The sequence below is a fragment of the Pongo pygmaeus genome, chromosome 11 (genome assembly GCF_028885625.2).
Source record: "Pongo pygmaeus isolate AG05252 chromosome 11, NHGRI_mPonPyg2-v2.0_pri, whole genome shotgun sequence".
NCBI classification, from domain to species: Eukaryota; Metazoa; Chordata; class Mammalia; order Primates; family Hominidae; genus Pongo; species Pongo pygmaeus.
The window spans coordinates 76,814,737-76,831,382 of NC_072384.2; the positions used below are offsets into that span (position 1 = coordinate 76,814,737).

Below are 16,646 nucleotides of genomic sequence, written 5' to 3' on the forward strand. Positions count from 1 at the left end.
AAATAAATGATCTCTTCTCAAATCCTTTGGAGAAATGATTGCATTTGTCTGGCCTTTCCTCTCCCTGCCCCTGCCCACCGTTTTTCTCTACTTTCATCTATAATCTCGTCTGCTCCTCTCTGGCCACACTGCAATGATTCCCCCATTATGCTGATGGAAAAAAAATGAGGAGGATGAGGGATAAGTGGAGGCGAGAAGACCGACACCTTCCCAGATTTGAGAGCGACAGGGCGGCTCCCCTCTCCTACCACTAGCTGGCGCCAGAGCCCTAAAGATGCAGTGATAATATTGCGTCATCTCTTGCTAATTAACAAAGCTGTTTTCAAACTGATCGTAGTTATTCAAGGGAAACATGAAATAATTTTGACTATGAACATGTAGTAAAGCAGCAGCATCGAGGGTGACATCCCGATGAAAATAACTCCATTTTATGCCTTCAAGCTTTTGTCTTAAAAAAAAAAAAAGGCAGAAAAAAGAAAAAGAAATGCATCCTTAAATAATTCGTGAGTTTTTATCTTACCCAAATAATAAACCAAAGGGAAGTCTTTTTATCCTCTCCAAACTATTCACTATATACATAAAACTGTAAAACTTTCCAGTTATATAATGCTCTGTTAACTTAAATAAAGTGCCTTTTTTATTATGCCTTTAGTCTAAGACAGAAATGCCCGACACATCAGGGTCACAGGGAAAGCTACTTCACTGCTTCAGCTCCTAATTCACTCACACACTCCTTCCTCCTAACTAGCTTCAGCTTTCTTCTTCCGACCACAGACGCTCCAAGATTTTGCTTTTCTCATCCTGTCCTTCCCTCTTTTTGTACAAGCGAACACTGTCCTTCCAGACTCTTCCATGGCTGCAGAAGCTGTAGAGAGGAGCCCTCGGCCAGCCAGACAAATGCACGTAATATTGCTCACTTTAGGAAAAGATGGCTCCTGGACAAACGAGCAGAAAACAGTGCGTTTGGTTTGACGACATGAATTATCATTATGCAAGTAAGACAGAGTTTAGGTCTGGCTAGAATAAAATCTAAGGTGAAAAATTCAAAAATTCTATGTGCTGCCATAGAAAATGTTATTTTTCATTTGAGAAATTTTCCTACACATGTAGCACATTTTTATCATTAGAAAAATGAAGGACACTGATTATTTTGGCAAGAGAAAGTACATTCAAACTTCAGTGAAATACTATAATTTTTTTAAAGAAATGCTTTATAGTTTGACTTGTGAATATATTAAATGGCTGGGAATACTCATTCAAATCACATGCCCTATTACCCACCCCATGCCCTCATTTCCTCTGGGAGCTGCGGAGGTCTGGCACTTGGAAAAAGAGGAAAAGAAGGAACGGGCTTCTCTGAGCCTTCTTCTGGCTTTCATAGGCAGAAAAATATCAAGCTTTATTTTCTTCACCCTTACCCTAATTCCTCAAAGAAAGAATGCTAAGCTTTATCTTGGGTGGACTTGCTTTACCCTACACTAAAAATAAGATTGAAACTTGTTTTCTCCCTCTATCAGCCAGATTTCTACATGTAGTTTTTCAAAGGCTGCTCCTAAACTGGTTTTCCCTCAGGATATCAGTGAATCATTACCCTTTAATTTCCAAATAAGATCCCAGAAATGAACAAGAGCAGAAATTGGTCTGGAATGCAAATCAATGTTTGTTTTGATGGCTTTTTGGTTTTCTAGTTGAAATCTCCCTTAGAAACTCTTTTATAATGGCACCTGGGTGACTTTGGTCTAGGAGAGAACATTCAGAAAGTGAAAATGAAGTTTGAGGACGTGTCAAAAATGCTGCATAGCAAACAACGCAGAAGCTCAATGTGTCTGCAGTGTAAAGAAAGGTCAGGTTTAATCCTTTGTTATCAGTCGTAACTTTGCTGGGCCCTTTCAGGAGACAGAGAAACTACATTAACCACAATTTGGTATGCCCTAATCTTCATGCTAACTACAGTTTTCTTTTGTTACTTACTGGCCTTGACCTTTAGATGGACGGCATCAGGTGCTACTGAAACCAGCAGATCTCTCTCTAAAGCCTAATGCAGGCCTGAGTCATATGCAGTTTAATTCATATTCCACTCAACATGCCCGTTTTATTTCCAGTGGAAATTGCTCATTTAATTGCACTGTAAGTTTTATGGGGTGTGCCCCAGGCTGCGTTCTTTATGCTAGGCATTTCAGTATTTATGGGCATAGCTATACCCAAAACTTCAAACATAAGAGTAAAACCAGCAAAATATGCTCTCCTCCAGTTCCATAAATACTTTTCACCAGTTTCATTATTTTTTCCAATGAGATTAAATGGGTGTGTTAAACCTGTAACATAGACTATTACTTGGTGTCTCCAGAGCTGCTTTTGTCCTTCATATTCAAATCCAATACAGCCCCTTTTTCCTGCTTCTGAATGAGACTGCAAAGAGCAAGTATGGTCCTTCTGTGTATGGTCTAGCTCTCCAGGAACAATAAAGACTTCCTCTGTTGGTAGTCTATAGAATTTTTATCTGTGAGAATAACCTGTAAAAGGTTTTGGTGTTTTTTGTTTTTTAATGAACTGTGCCTGCTTCTAGGTCACACCTACACCCACTAAAACACTGGATTAAAGATCGAATGTGTCTGGGCGCAGTGTCTTATGCCTGTAATCCCAGCACTTTGGGAGGCAGAGGCGGGCGGATCACGAGGTCGGGAGATCGAGACCATCCTGGCTAACACTGTGAAACCCTGTCTCTACTAAAAATACAAAAAAATTACCCGGGCGTGGTGGCGGGCGCCTGTAATCCCAGCTACTCGGGAGGCTGACGCAGGAGAATGGCGTGAACCCGGGAGGCGGAGCTTGCAGTGAGCCGAGATTGCGCCACTGCACTCCAGCCTGGGCCACAGAGGGAGACTCCGTCTCAAAAAAAAAAAAAAAAGAAAAAAGATCGAATGTGTGTGTTGCAAAATAAATAAATATGTCAGCCTTGTACTGCAGATGGCTCCTGTGTTTTGGGGCAGGAGCAGACAGACATGATTTTACCTGTAGCAGATCAGAAGGCATTCCCATACGACCCAAATGCAGAAAGGGCTCTACTATGTTTTACTAAACCCATGACTGTTTTTATCTGCTGTTATCCATCCCACTATATGAAATATACGAAAGCATGTTTCCAGGAAATTCCAGAGTTTTAGACAAACGCTTCTTGATAAAAGCCATTAATGGCTTTTTAGACAGTCTAAGTAGAATGGTACAAACAGAAGCCTCATCACAGGGGTCTCAGAAAAGGAAAACAATAAGACAATAGGTATAGAACGACTCATTTGTCTATAGATTTGGAAAGTATCATAGGGTCAAGTGAGATATTTGCCAAATTGAAGGAGGTAAGGACATATTTAGAGCCTCTGGGAAAGATGACAGATCTCAAGAACTAAGATTTGAATGCCGGAACAAAGCAGAATAGAAAAAGACTAGAGTTGTGTTTTCAAAAGAATAGGGAATATTTCCTAGACTTAGAAGGAGCTAGAGGTGGTAGCCTGAACTTTAGGAATAGGAATTCTTAGTGATTTGCCTCCAGTGTAGTAGATGTCAATGATTGAAGGATGACTGAGGATCTTAAGAAAGATGTGGCTTCTTCTTTCTCAGAAAAGCCGCAGGGAGTGACCTCTGCAAATCCTTCAGAGTATAAGGTGTACACCCAGTGACAGCCTTCTTCACAGGACGTAGTTATCACAGCATTGATGTGATCATTCCTATCTTAATTAGGATTCAGTGCAGATGCAATTGGCTGAAAACCCAAAATAACAGTGGCTTAGGTAAGATAGAAATTATAGTCATTATTGGGATTATCCACACATTCTGGTTCTCCTGCTTTTAGGGCAAATAGACTACTTGCCTACCTTTTTGAAGTTAGAAGTTAGATATGGTATGTGACTTGCATTAGTCAGCAAAATGGCATGTGTTATTTTCAGCTCCAAGCCTTATCAGTATACAATTCACTACATTCCTTTTGTCTTTGTCAGCAATGGTGGAAGCATTGGTTGACATGGACACTGTCAGCCTGGCTTTCTGAATACCCGCAATGAGCAGAGTCCCCCTGCTGACCAGCAATGGACATGTGGTGTGATCAAGAATAAACTTGTGCTGGGCACAGTGGCTCACGCCTGTAATCCCAGCACTTTGGGAGTCCAAGGCAGGCGGATCACAAGGTCAGGAGTTCGAGACCAGCCTAACCAACATGATGAAACCCCATCTCTACTAAATATACAAAAATTAGCCAGGTGTGATGGCGTGTGCCTGTAATCCCAGCTACTCAGGAGGCTGAGGCAGGAGAATCGCTTGGGGGAGGTTGCAGTGAGCTGAGATCACACTACTGCACTCCCGCCTGGGCAAAAGAGTGAGACTCCATCTCAAAAAAAAAAAAAAAAAAATAGAATAAACTTGTTGTTTTGAGTCACGGGTTAAATTTCTTTCTCACACAAAAGTCTGAGTGGTGGGGCTAGGACCGATACAGTGATTCATGTTTTGAGGGACCCAAGGTCCTCTGTCTTGCTGTTCAGCTGTGCATGGCATGCTCATGCTCCATGGTTACAGCACTCAAGCTTTAAGCAGCAGGAAGCAGGAAGGCGTGGAGAGGCAAAGGGTGTGCTGCCCATCAAGGAAGGCTCCCAGAAGCTCTCTTCCACTTGGAAACCTTTGGCCAGAACTTGGTCCCATGGCTGCACCTACAGTTGCAAGGGAAAGGGAATCAACGAAGACTGGGTGAGGCCAGCCAAAAATTGTGGGTTATTTGACCACATAAAGGGACCCGGAGGACTGCATTCTGCCTTAACTCTCAAGAACTCCTTGTATAAATGTGGAGATGATAGGATTGCACTGTCCCTCCCCATTTTTCATGAAAATAAAGAAGTAGTGAGAATATTGATCAATGTGGATGATGAGAGATTGAGGCCACCCTAACTAATTTAGTTGTTGGAAGGGGGATTTTTTTTCTTCCCCAACACCTCCGTTGGTAAGAGATTATAAGACAAACCATCTTTATTATGACCTTCAACAAGATTTGAAATGGACTCTTTGTAGTCATTTCATGTACTTGCTCATCTGGCTACTTTTAAAGAAACACTACAAAATTCAAATTTCTATTATCTGCTATGATATATCATAAACAGCCCCCAAAATACAAGATACAGAGATAATAGAACGGCTGACATAATCACATTTAAGTGAGTTTGGCTGTACATTCATTGTTTCTTGCAAAGACCAGAGCTACAGAAAAATAGATCAATGTGATTAAGTCTAACATTGGCGAATTGTTTCTCCATTGTGTCTGAGCTGAGGCTGGCAGCAGGAATTAGTGATGCTACCTTTAAAGGGCAGACCACGATTGATCTGGTTCCCAAGGCAGTCATTGAACAGACGTGGTGAAACTGGTCACAGCAGAGCTATATTACACGCAGGAAGTGTCCTACTGTTAAAAGAGTGTGCCCAGTTCAAAGCAAAGTGAAAAGCTTTTTGTTTGTTTTAGTTTCGCATCTAAGTTCATTTTTGGTCACCATTCCTTAAATAGAATTTTTTTTCATCATCAGGCATGTGTCTTAAGCATTTTTGGTGAGCACTACATATAGACCAGGAAGGAAATAGAACCCGACACGCCAAGGACTTATGGCCCAAGATGTGGAGAGGAGAAAGGCTGACCGCCGAGTATATGGCAACTTTTGTACCAAAATTTACCATTAAAAATACAAATCAAAAGAGAACCTGAGGCAGGCAGTGGCACAGTGGCACTGTGCTCTCCCTCTCTTTTCCTGGACCTCTGCGGTACTTCTTTGCCTGCTTCCTCCCTTTATTTGTATAGTGGAAAATCTGTTGTCCATTGCTGGAATTCAAGCATGCCTGGGCATGTTTGTCAAACTGGCAGGGCAGGCCTTGCAGAGGCCTCGAGGGGCCCTTGACAATGGACTCAGACTGGGTGTGCTACTTAAAGTCAAACATATCCAGACAAGTCCGGCAAATGAGTAGGGAGTGGGGGAACAGGGTATGTGTGAGATGTGGAAAAGTGTCCCAACAAAAAAAAAACTCACTCTCAGGGAAGAGAGAGAACCTCAGCTGCGTGACATGAGGACTGATTTATTTTCACCTCTCAAAATCATTCTTTTTTTTTTTTCAGTCCTAGGAAATTGGGTCAGAATCTGTGTACCTAATGGGATCGTTACTGTTACACTTGTAAGATTTGGAATCCGTTCAAAAAACAAGCCAGAAACATGCCTTTGTATACGTTAGGAAAAGATGCCCTGCATTAGAGCCCGGCCAAGGGAGAGATGGGGGCAGGTAACTGCAGTCCAAAACTGAGCAGCCACTCCTAGAAGCTCTGCTTGAAATTCATGCTGTTAAGACAACCAACCAAAAGTATTTAACTCCTGCATTGACCTAGGCACCTCTCCTCCCAGCAGTTACCTGGGAAAGATACTCAGAATCAATGAGAAATGGGAAATCAAAGAGCCTGCTATGGACTGAATTGTATCCCCTCCAAAATGCGTATATTGAAGCCCGAACCCCCAGTGTGATGGTATTTGGAGAGGTGACCTTTGGGAGGTATTAAATAAAATTTACATGAGGCCATTGGTTTGGACTTGTTGCCAGTAAACTGAGTTCTTTCCCCACTTTGTACTGATGGCAAAGGAAGAATGTCCAGTTGGAAAAGGCAATCAGGTTTTATTCACTGGCCAAGAAGGCAGAAGGGGAGGCTCTCGCTCTAAATGCCCCTTCTCCTTGAACAATAGAAGTTATGGGTACTTTAGGGACTGGGTATGGGGAGGGAGAGGGATGTTAGCATGTGCAGGGTGGGACTCCAGACACACAGGCTTAATTCAAAAACATACATCTTCATACAATGCATGTACAGAAAATGGAAGAGATTTTTCTTTTAGGGGAGGGATTTTAGCATTATAATGATATGTTAATGATCTGAAGGCAACGAGGGATCACTGTCCCAGTTTGTGCTGGTTAGCAGGTCTTATCTCCTTCTGGTATCTTGCCAGGGGTCAAAAAGCTCTGGCGCCATTCTGGCCTGTCTGGTTTCTTTAAGCAGCTGTGTCTATAAATAAAGCGACTAAAGGAAAACATTTAAAAAAGGAACTTTCCCAGTTATTTCATCAGGGCTGCCCCAGTAACAGACAGCTTCTATGCTAGGCCCCAAAAGGCTAGACCAAAATGGAGTCACTCATGCCACATAATCAAACTAAAACTTTAAGGAAGCAGGGAAAACCCCTAACAGAGTGTTATCCCGAAAACAGAAGGTTCACAGCTACCAATCAGAAAGGCCCCAGTCAACCTGAGCTGGCAAGAAAAGGAAGTTCCCTCTACTTTAACGCTTACAAGGAAAGGTAACCTGATGAAGTAACCTGATGTTAACCATTCCTCTTTCTTAAAAATTATTGTTTGACTGGGCACAGCGACTGAAACCTGTAATCCCAGCACTTTGGGAGGCCAAGGTTGGAGAATCACTTGAGCCCAGGAGTTCGAGACCAGCCTGAGCAACAGCATGAAACTCTGTCTTTATTATTTTTTAAAAAGTATATTTAAAATTTTTTTAAATCATTGTTTCCTTGTTCCCACCTTACAAAAATAAACTGCTCTGTCATGCCTAGCAGAGTGCCTTTTCTAAATTGTTAAATGAGATGCTCTCTTATTTGTGAATTGCTAATAAAAGCCAATTTGATCTTTAAACTAAATTTGTTGTAACTTTGTCTTTTGGCAGAGGTGATGAGGGTTTAGATGTCATGATAGCGGGGCCCTCATAATGGGATAAGTGCCCTTATGAGGGAACAGCAGAGAACTTTCTTCCTCCCCACCCCACCCCAGCCCCCATGTAAGGATACAGGGAGAAGGTGGCTTCGCACTAGACAGGAAAAGAGCCCTCACCAGGGAGCGAAATCAGCTATCTCTTTGATGGCTTTGATATCCCAGCCTCCAGAATTGTGAGAAACAAATCCTATTGTCTAAGTCACCCAGTCTGTGGTATTTTGTTATGGCATCCCTAGCTGACTAAGCCAGAACCATACACCTAAAATCCCAATACAGAGATCTCTGGCTAATAGGCCAAAGTACACAATTTATACTCTAAATGGGTTCTCTCCCTCCCCTTAAGCCCAAGCCCGGTTTTGGCATCTTCCTACACCAGTTAGCCTCTTGGGATAAGAGAAGAAAGTAAAAAATAGCTATATTGTGACCTGAAATCTGACCTGGAAAAGCCTGAGAAAGGAGCTGGGAAGGGTGGGGTGGTGACCTAAGGAAGAGTGATTTCATGATTAAATTACCAACACTTTATTATAACATAGTTGATGGTGAGTTCTCAAAATGCAATTTTAGGGAGCCACTACAGCAAGCAGGTGAAGAAAATATCAGAAAACCAAAAGTAATGTGGGATAAGTCAATACAGTATTCCAATACCAGAACACAAAAGGAACAAAAATGTTAGCAAGAACTTAAATATTGACATTGCTCTCTGGTCCATAAAATATAGAGGAGTAGCATTTTTTCTGGAACAAATCCATTTCTATAATTACTTAACTGACTAATCCAATAAGGCTAAATTTACTAAACTCCAAGTTTACAACCAAGAGTTTTTCTTTCTTCTGATGTATCTTAGAACATTTTAAAGTACTTTAACCTATCATTTTATATAGTTATTAGAATGCTAGTGGTATGTAATGTAATAGTTTTAGTTTATGTAGTATATGTAATGTTATAGTTTTAATAAATAATAAAATTAATGCAGTCTCTTAAATAGTGATGTGAAATGATTCATTGTTCTTCAAATTATAATATTCACTATGTATGTTAACTTGGAAAAAGGAAAATATCCAACTGGGGCATGGTTTTCAAACTTTTTGTATCCATAAAACCTTTTTCAAAAACTATGCTTGGCTGGGTGTGGTGTCTCATGTTTGTAATCCCAGCACTTTGGGAGGCCAAGAGGGTGGATCACTTGAGGTCAGGAGTACAAGACCAGCCTGGCCAACATGGTGAAACCCCATCTCTACCAAAAATACAAAAATTAGCCTGGCGTGGTGGCATATGCCTGTAATCCCAGATACTCAGGAGGCTGAGGCAGGAGAATCACTTGAACCCAGGAGGCGGAGGCTGCAGTGAGCTGAGATTGCTCACTGATGAACTGCCACTGCACTCCAGCCTGGGCAACAGAGTAAGACTCCGTCTCAAAAAAAAAAAAAAAAAAAAAAAAAAAAAAAAAAAAGCTATGCTTTACACAGACATTCCCTAGAAATACAAATAAAAGCAATAAAAGCAGATCTGGTAATAATTCCCTAGAAGAAATAATTCCCTAGAAATACAAATAAAAGCATCAGTTTTGCTGGTAAATGTTTAACAAGGAGCTCTCTAAGAGAAATGGATTTGGAGGTTTGCTGCTTTCTGTGGTGTAAATGCTCCCAGCATGACCATTACACAACGCAGAGTCAGGAAAGGAAGCATGCATTCTAGTATTGTAAGCGGCACACCTCCACGCAGACCAGCACCCTCAAAACTCTTTCCCCCTGCTATCTTAATGCCCCAAGGGGCACAGTTTGAAAACTCATTGTAAGATAACTTTGTGCAGGGAATCTCTTTGATGGTTATCTCTAAAATTGATAAATTGCTGCTTATCGATAGTTGGAAATAGTGTTTTCCTAGTCTTATGATTTTAATGAAGATCTTATAAAATACACAGTAGGAATTTAGTACACCAGTAGAAGATTTTTCATGCTCATTTAAATAACCTTTTGACCTTCATGCCATGACATTCCCAATATATACTTTAGACATATTTTTTCCTCAAATTTAATGTCATATGGAATTCTAAAAAGGGCACATAAACTAATTCTTAGAAATTTGCTTTTAAAATTATATAGGGGCACACAGACATCTTAGTCCCTACCCTCTTCCTCTGTCTCCTTTTCCTTCTTTTTCTCTCATCTTTCTCCCTCCCTTTCCTTCACTGTCTCTCTCTGAAAGTTATAATAAATTTGGAGAAGTTCAGCCTTGTTGAACAAGGAAGCAGAGTGAGTTTCTAGCCTTTATCATTCCCAGCCTTAGAATTGAAAGATACAGGCCTTTTAACTTGGGGGAGTCTAGAGAGAAGGCCGAAGCAAGTGACCCTCCTTCTACTGTTTGTGTCTGAGAAAGCCCAGGGAGTCGGAATGGTCTGCTATGGTCACATGACAGACAAATGCCCAGTCTGAGAATGCTGAGGAAAAGCATGACAGTCACATATGGGAATAATCCTCAAAAGGATAAAAGGAGGAACCGATTAGGAAACCCAGTTTTTGCCACTTCTTGGCAATAGCTATGTTTTTTTTCCCTCCTTTTACGTGTTTGCTTTCTTGTTAGCAAATAACCACTCTGTTGGGGTTTTTTTTTCTTCTTTTCAGGACTCTCTGTAGCCAACTTCTTGGGTTTTGGGTTTTGTTTTTGTTTTTGTTTGTAATATTATAGATTACGCTGTCAGGGAATTGGAAATAAACATTTCCTCACACATGCTATGAATCCACGGTGAAATACTTGCAGGTCAGATTGAGCTAACCAAGCTAACCAAAGGTGGGAAGCCCAAACTGCAGTTCAGAGCAGAGCCCTAGGCTGTCCTTCCTAGCCTGCAGCCCCAGGCTGCCCTCAGTTTACAGAGTTTGTTTGTTTGTTTGTTTGTTTTTGTGAAAGCAAGGAGCCAAATGATCTACTCTCATTCCAGACAATATTTAGATACCACACCCTGGCCGGGCATGGTGGCTCGTGCCTGTAATCCCAGCACTTTGGGAGGCTGAGCGGGGGTGGATCACCTGAGGTTAGGAGTTCAAGACCAGCCTGGCCAACATGATGAAACCCCATCTCTACTAAAAATACAAAAATTAGCCAGATGTCGTGGCGGGCGCCTGTAATCCCAGCTACTCGGGAGGCCGAGGCAGGAGAATGGCTTGAACCCAGGAAGCGGAGGTTGCAGCGAGCCGAGATTGCACCATTGCACTCCAGCCTAGGCAACAAGAGCAAAACTCCGTCTAAAAAAAAAATAATACCACACCCTGCCTTCACCAAGCAGGGACTTATCTGAGACTGTGCCCTCTGCTTGGGGGGCAGGTAGTGGCTCCAGGAAGAGAAGGCAGACAAGGGAGGAAGCGGAATGTGTCTTCTGAATCAGGCTGGGTATATTGAGGACTTGGGAAGAGGGGCTTCTAAAGGGCTAAAGACTTTCAACAGGAACCACAGGAGAGGTTCTAGAATGTGCTAATTTAGGAAAGGAGGGTTCCAACAAGGAGCAAGCAAAGGAGAGGACAGAAAGCAATTCCAGTGACTAGAGCCCAAGATATGCCGGTGATGTGCCAGTCAGGTGGCTGGGGAAAGAGCAGTGTCAATACTGGAAAGGAAATCTGGTGCACTAGAGCACTCAGGCAAAAGCCCACTTAACCAGGAACAAAAGAGCCAAAAGAGCCAATTCATCCTAAACCTGGGAATAGAAGAATGCTGGAATAACCAGCAGGGAAGACTAAGGGGACAGGCTGGAAGAGCTAACATTCACACCATGTGCCAGGTACGATTCTAAACACTTTCATGTGTTCGCTTGTTTAACCACCAGCAACAGCTCTGTGCCATGGAGGTGATTAGCATCCCCATTTTACAGAAAAAAAAACTGAGAAACCAAGCGTACAGCTGGTAAGTAACGTACGTAGTCTGGGTGCAAAACCACGAAGCTCATGAGCTTAAGAAGCATCCTATCACATAACCCAAAGAAGCAGCATACAGACCAAAACTGGGAAGAACAAGTTAATGTTTTCTAGTGAGTAACATGAAATTGTATTCTTACAATTTACCTCATCCATCAGTAGATTGTGCTCTGCGATTCTTTCATACATAGCAAAGGCATTTGTTCACACGACAGATTCTGAGCACACTGTACAACAACCAACACATACATTGATTTGGCAAATATTTACTGGTCACCTCCCTCTTCCAGGCCTTAGGCTAGACGATAGGAATTCCTGGAATTTACAGTTAAGTGCAAGAACTTCATGGTCACAAATTATTACTGGAGAATGCAAAATAAATAAAAACCCTCAAGTTTTAGCCAGGTGTGGTGGTGCACACCTGCAGTCCCAGCTACTTAGGAGGCAGAGGCACAAGAATCGCTTGAACCCAGGAGGTGAAGGTTGCGATAAGCCAAGATTGCGCCACTGCACTGCAGCCTGGGTGACAGAGTGAGACCCTGTCTCAAAACAAAACAAAACTTCAGGTTTAAAAAAAAATACATTAAAACTTTAATTTTAAACACTATTACTGATTACTCATCATGTACCAAAATCTTCACATGTAATTGCAATGTTGCTATAATAACCCTGCACCTATTTTAAGATGAAGAAAAGTAGGCACTGAAAAGTTAAATAAATTAGCTGTAGTCAGAGTAAATAAGTGGCAGAGATTTAAATCTAGATCCCTCTGATAGGAAAGTTCATGCTCCCTTGTGGCTCTACACTGAAATACAGAAATCCTGTAAAAAGAATGAAAGTCAGTGATAGTGAACTAAAGCTCCATGGACTTTCTAAATCATAATCACAATTTTTCTTGTAGTTAGAATATGTGAATTTTTACAAAAAGTCCATATGTGTATTGGGCAGGGAGTGGATTTGGGAGCAGGGCCATGTTGGATCAAAGGCCTGCTAGTTCTGAAGTAGTCTTTATAGAAAATACGTGGCCCAATGCGGTGGCTCACGCCTGTAATCCCAGCACTTTGGGAGGCTAAGGCAAGTGGATCACGAGGTCAAGAGATCAAGACCATCCTGGCCAACATGGTGAAACCCCGTCTTTACTAAAAATACAAAAATTAGCTGAGCGTGGTGGCTGGAGCCTGTAGTCCCAGCTACTCGGGAGGCTGAGGCAGGAGAATCGCTTGAACCCGGGAGGCAGAGGTTGCAGTGAGCCGAAATAGCGCCACTGCACTCCAGCCTGGCGACAGAGACTCCGTCTCAAAAAAACATACATATATATATATATATACACATACATATATATATATTTAGTTTAATGATAAAAAATATTTGGCCTAGAAGCATTGGCTGAATTTTGGGGACAACATTCCCAGCGCTCTTCGAATCGCGAAGCAGCGCTGAAACAGCATCGAGGAACGGCGCATCCACCAGGAGAGCGAGCTGCACTCCTACCTCTCGAGGCTCATTGCGGCAGAGCGTGAGAGGGAGCTTGAAGAGTGCCAACGGAACCATGAGGGTGATGAGGACGACAGCCACGTCCGGGCCCAGCAGGCCTGCATTGAGGCCAAGCACGTGAGGGTGCCCCCCGCCCACATGACAAATACATGGCGGACATGGATGAGCTCTTCTCTCAGGTGGACGAGAAGAGGAAGAAGTACGACATCCCCAAATACCTGTGCTGTAAGATCAGTTTTGAGCTGATGCGGGAGCTATGCATCAAGCCCAGTGGCATCACCTATGACCGCAAGGACATCGAGGAGCACCTGCAGCGCGTGGATCATTTTGACCCCGTGAACCGGAGCCCCCAACCCAGAAACAGTTCATCCCCAACCTGGCCATGAAGGAGGTCATTGACGCATTCATCTCTGAGAATGGCTGGGTGGAGGACAACTGAGGCTCCCAGCCCTGTCCAGCGTCCTGGTCCAGGAGGGCCCTGGGCAGAAGCCCCCAGCCCCTGTACACAGTTTGTGTCCCTGGCCACCCCGCCCGCTTCCCCCCAAGTTCTGCTGTTCGGCTCTGGACTGTTCCCCTCTCAGCATAGCTCTTGCTGGGCCGTGATCCTCCCCGTCCCCCATTCTGGGCTGGAAAAGCAGGTGAGGGTGGGCTGGGCTGGGGCCACTGCTGCCACTGTGTGTAATAAAATCCGTGAGCATGAAAACATATATATAATATAATATATAATATAATATATATAGATTATATATATTAATATATAATATATAATATATAGAGATTATATATAAATATATAGATTCTATATATTATATTCTATATATTATATAATATATATAAAGGATATATGTTATATAAATATATAATATATAAATATATATAATATATAATATATAAATATATATTTATATATTATATATTATATATAAATATATATATATATATTATATTATATATATATTTTATATATAAATATATATATAAAGGAGAGAGATATATATATATCCTTTAAATTGCTCCTTTTTTGAGGGTGTTTAAAGGTTAAAGGCATTCTCAGGGAAGACTTAAGGTATGATGGAGACCTTTACCTAATTCCTCACCTAGTGATGGGGGTGGGATGAAGTCCACTTAGTAAAGCCCTTAACTTTCTTTGCATTTCTATTAGAAAGCTCCCAGGTGGCAAACTGATCTCAATATTCTCTTCTCTTATAGGCTGGTGAAAAAGCCTGGGGCAGTTTGAGTCATGGATCTCCCATTTTGTTTCCTGTTTCGGTGGAAATACAAAGTAACCTAAGGCAGGTAAAGGTAGCACTTTCTCCAGAACTATCCTCAAAATTGATGTTTTGTCTCATTACACACACATACACACACACACACACACACACAACCACGATCCAGTAGATATGTGTAAACATGACCCAAGAAGAATGAAAAGAATAATTACAGAACAATGTTAACTTTAAAAAATCACAAGATATATAAATTTAGAAAGGAGGCTTTATTTTTTGTAAAGAGTGACAGCCTGCAAAGTGGCCATCCTGCAGGCTGAGAAGCACAGCCTCCAGCAAAGACCAGAGACAAACATTCAGAGGGAGTGAGAGGTAAGACAGGAATTTAAGTTTATTGAGTTGGCCAAACATGCATATTCAATCGGTTGTAGGATGAGCTATGAATATTCATGAAGATAGTCCTGATGTATGCCTACTGAACAAATATGTATGTTACAGATGACCCATGTTTACCTTGGGGTGGAGACTTAACATTTAAATGTATTACAGTTAGGACCTACGCATTAAAAGGTCTTGTCAGGACATAAAGACACTCAAGTTGTGCAGCCTCTGTAAACTCACCCGAACCAGTCCTTGATTGGTAGCCTTCCTAACAAGAGAAATTTACTGAGACCAGGCGCCTGTAATCCCTCCCAACACTTTGGGTGGCTAAGGCAGGAAAATTGCTTGAACCCGGGAATTCACAACCAGCCTGGACAACACAGTGAGACTGCTACAAAAAATATAAAAGTTAGCCAGGCGTGGTGGGGTGCATCTGTAGCCCCAGCTACTCAGGAAGCTGAAGTGGAAGGATTGATTGAGCCAGAGATGTCCAGGGTGCAGTGAGCCATGATCATGCCACTGCACTCCAGCCTGTGTGACAGAGCAAGACCCTGTCATAAAAACAAAACAAAACAAAACAAAACAAAACAAAAAAACAGAGAGAGAGACAAAGAGAGAGAGAAAGAGAGGGGGAAAGTTACTGAAATCAGTCTGTTATCTAATCTCCAAGCAAAGCTATAGTTACGGCTGGTGGGAAGGGGGCTGGGGGTGGGGGGTGGGGGGTGGGGGGCTCAGTTAGTCAGTGCCTGATGGTTGGCAAGCTGTAATTGCTTATCTCAAGGCCAGTGCTTGTTTAGCTGCTAGAGGAAGAAAAACCTAGTTTATTCTTAAGTGCATGACTTAACTCTTGCCTCATCCTGTTTAGAATCAGTGTCTTGCTCTGTTGCCCAGGCTGGAGTGCAGTGGCACAATCATAGCTTACTGCAGCCTCAACCTCCCAGGCTCAAGTGACCCTCCCACCTCAGCTCCCCAGTAACTGGGACTACAGGTGTGCACCATCACATTCCACTAATTTTTTTTTTACTTTGTGCAGAGACAGGGTCTCACTATGTTACCCAAGCAGGTCTTAAACTCTTGGGCTCAAGTAATCCACCCATCTATGCCTCCCAAAGGGCTGGGATTACAGGCATGAGCCACAGCACTCAATCCCTGGGAGCTTTTACTTATTTTTTATTTTTGAGATGGAGTCTCGTTCTGTTACCCAGGCTGGAGTGCAGTGGCATGATCTAGGCTCACCACAACCTCTGCCTCCCAGGTTCAAGTGATTCTCCTGCATCAACCTCCCAAGTAGCTGGGACTACAGGCATGCACCACCATGCCCGGCTAACTTTTGTACTTTTAGTAAAGACAGGGTTTCACTATGTTGGCCAGGCTGGTCTCGAACTTCTAACCTCGTGATCTGCCTGCCTCAGCCTCCCAAAGTGCTGGGATTACAGGGTGAGTCACCGTGCCCAGCTGGAGCTTTTAAAAGTCCTGATGCCGGCCAGGCGAGGTGGCTCACGCCTGTAATCCCAGCACTTTGTGGGGCCCAGGTGGGTGGATCATCTGAGGCCAGGAGTTCGAGACCAGCCTGGCCAATATGGTGAAACCCTGTCTCTACTAAAAATACAAAAAAAATTATCTGTACGTGGTGGCGGATGCCTGTAATCCCAGCTACTGGAGAGGCTGAGGCAGGAGAATTGCTTGAACCTAGGATTCGGAGGTTGCAGTGAGCTGAGATCACGCCATTGCACTCCAGCCTGGGCAACAAGAGTGAAACTCTATCTTTAAAAAAAAAAAAAAAAAAAAAAAAAAAGTCCCGATGCCTAGGTCCCACCTACAAAGATTCTGATTTAATCTGATTTAATTGGTCTGGGGTGTGGCCTGGACA

At 42.6% G+C, this 16,646-nt stretch overlaps 1 pseudogene; it reads left to right on the forward strand.

The window, feature by feature from the left end:
* The first annotated feature begins 3,572 nt into the window (after positions 1-3,572).
* LOC129031575 (E3 ubiquitin-protein ligase CHIP-like) lies at positions 3,573-13,608 on the forward strand (annotated as a pseudogene).
* The last annotated feature ends 3,038 nt before the right edge of the window (positions 13,609-16,646 follow it).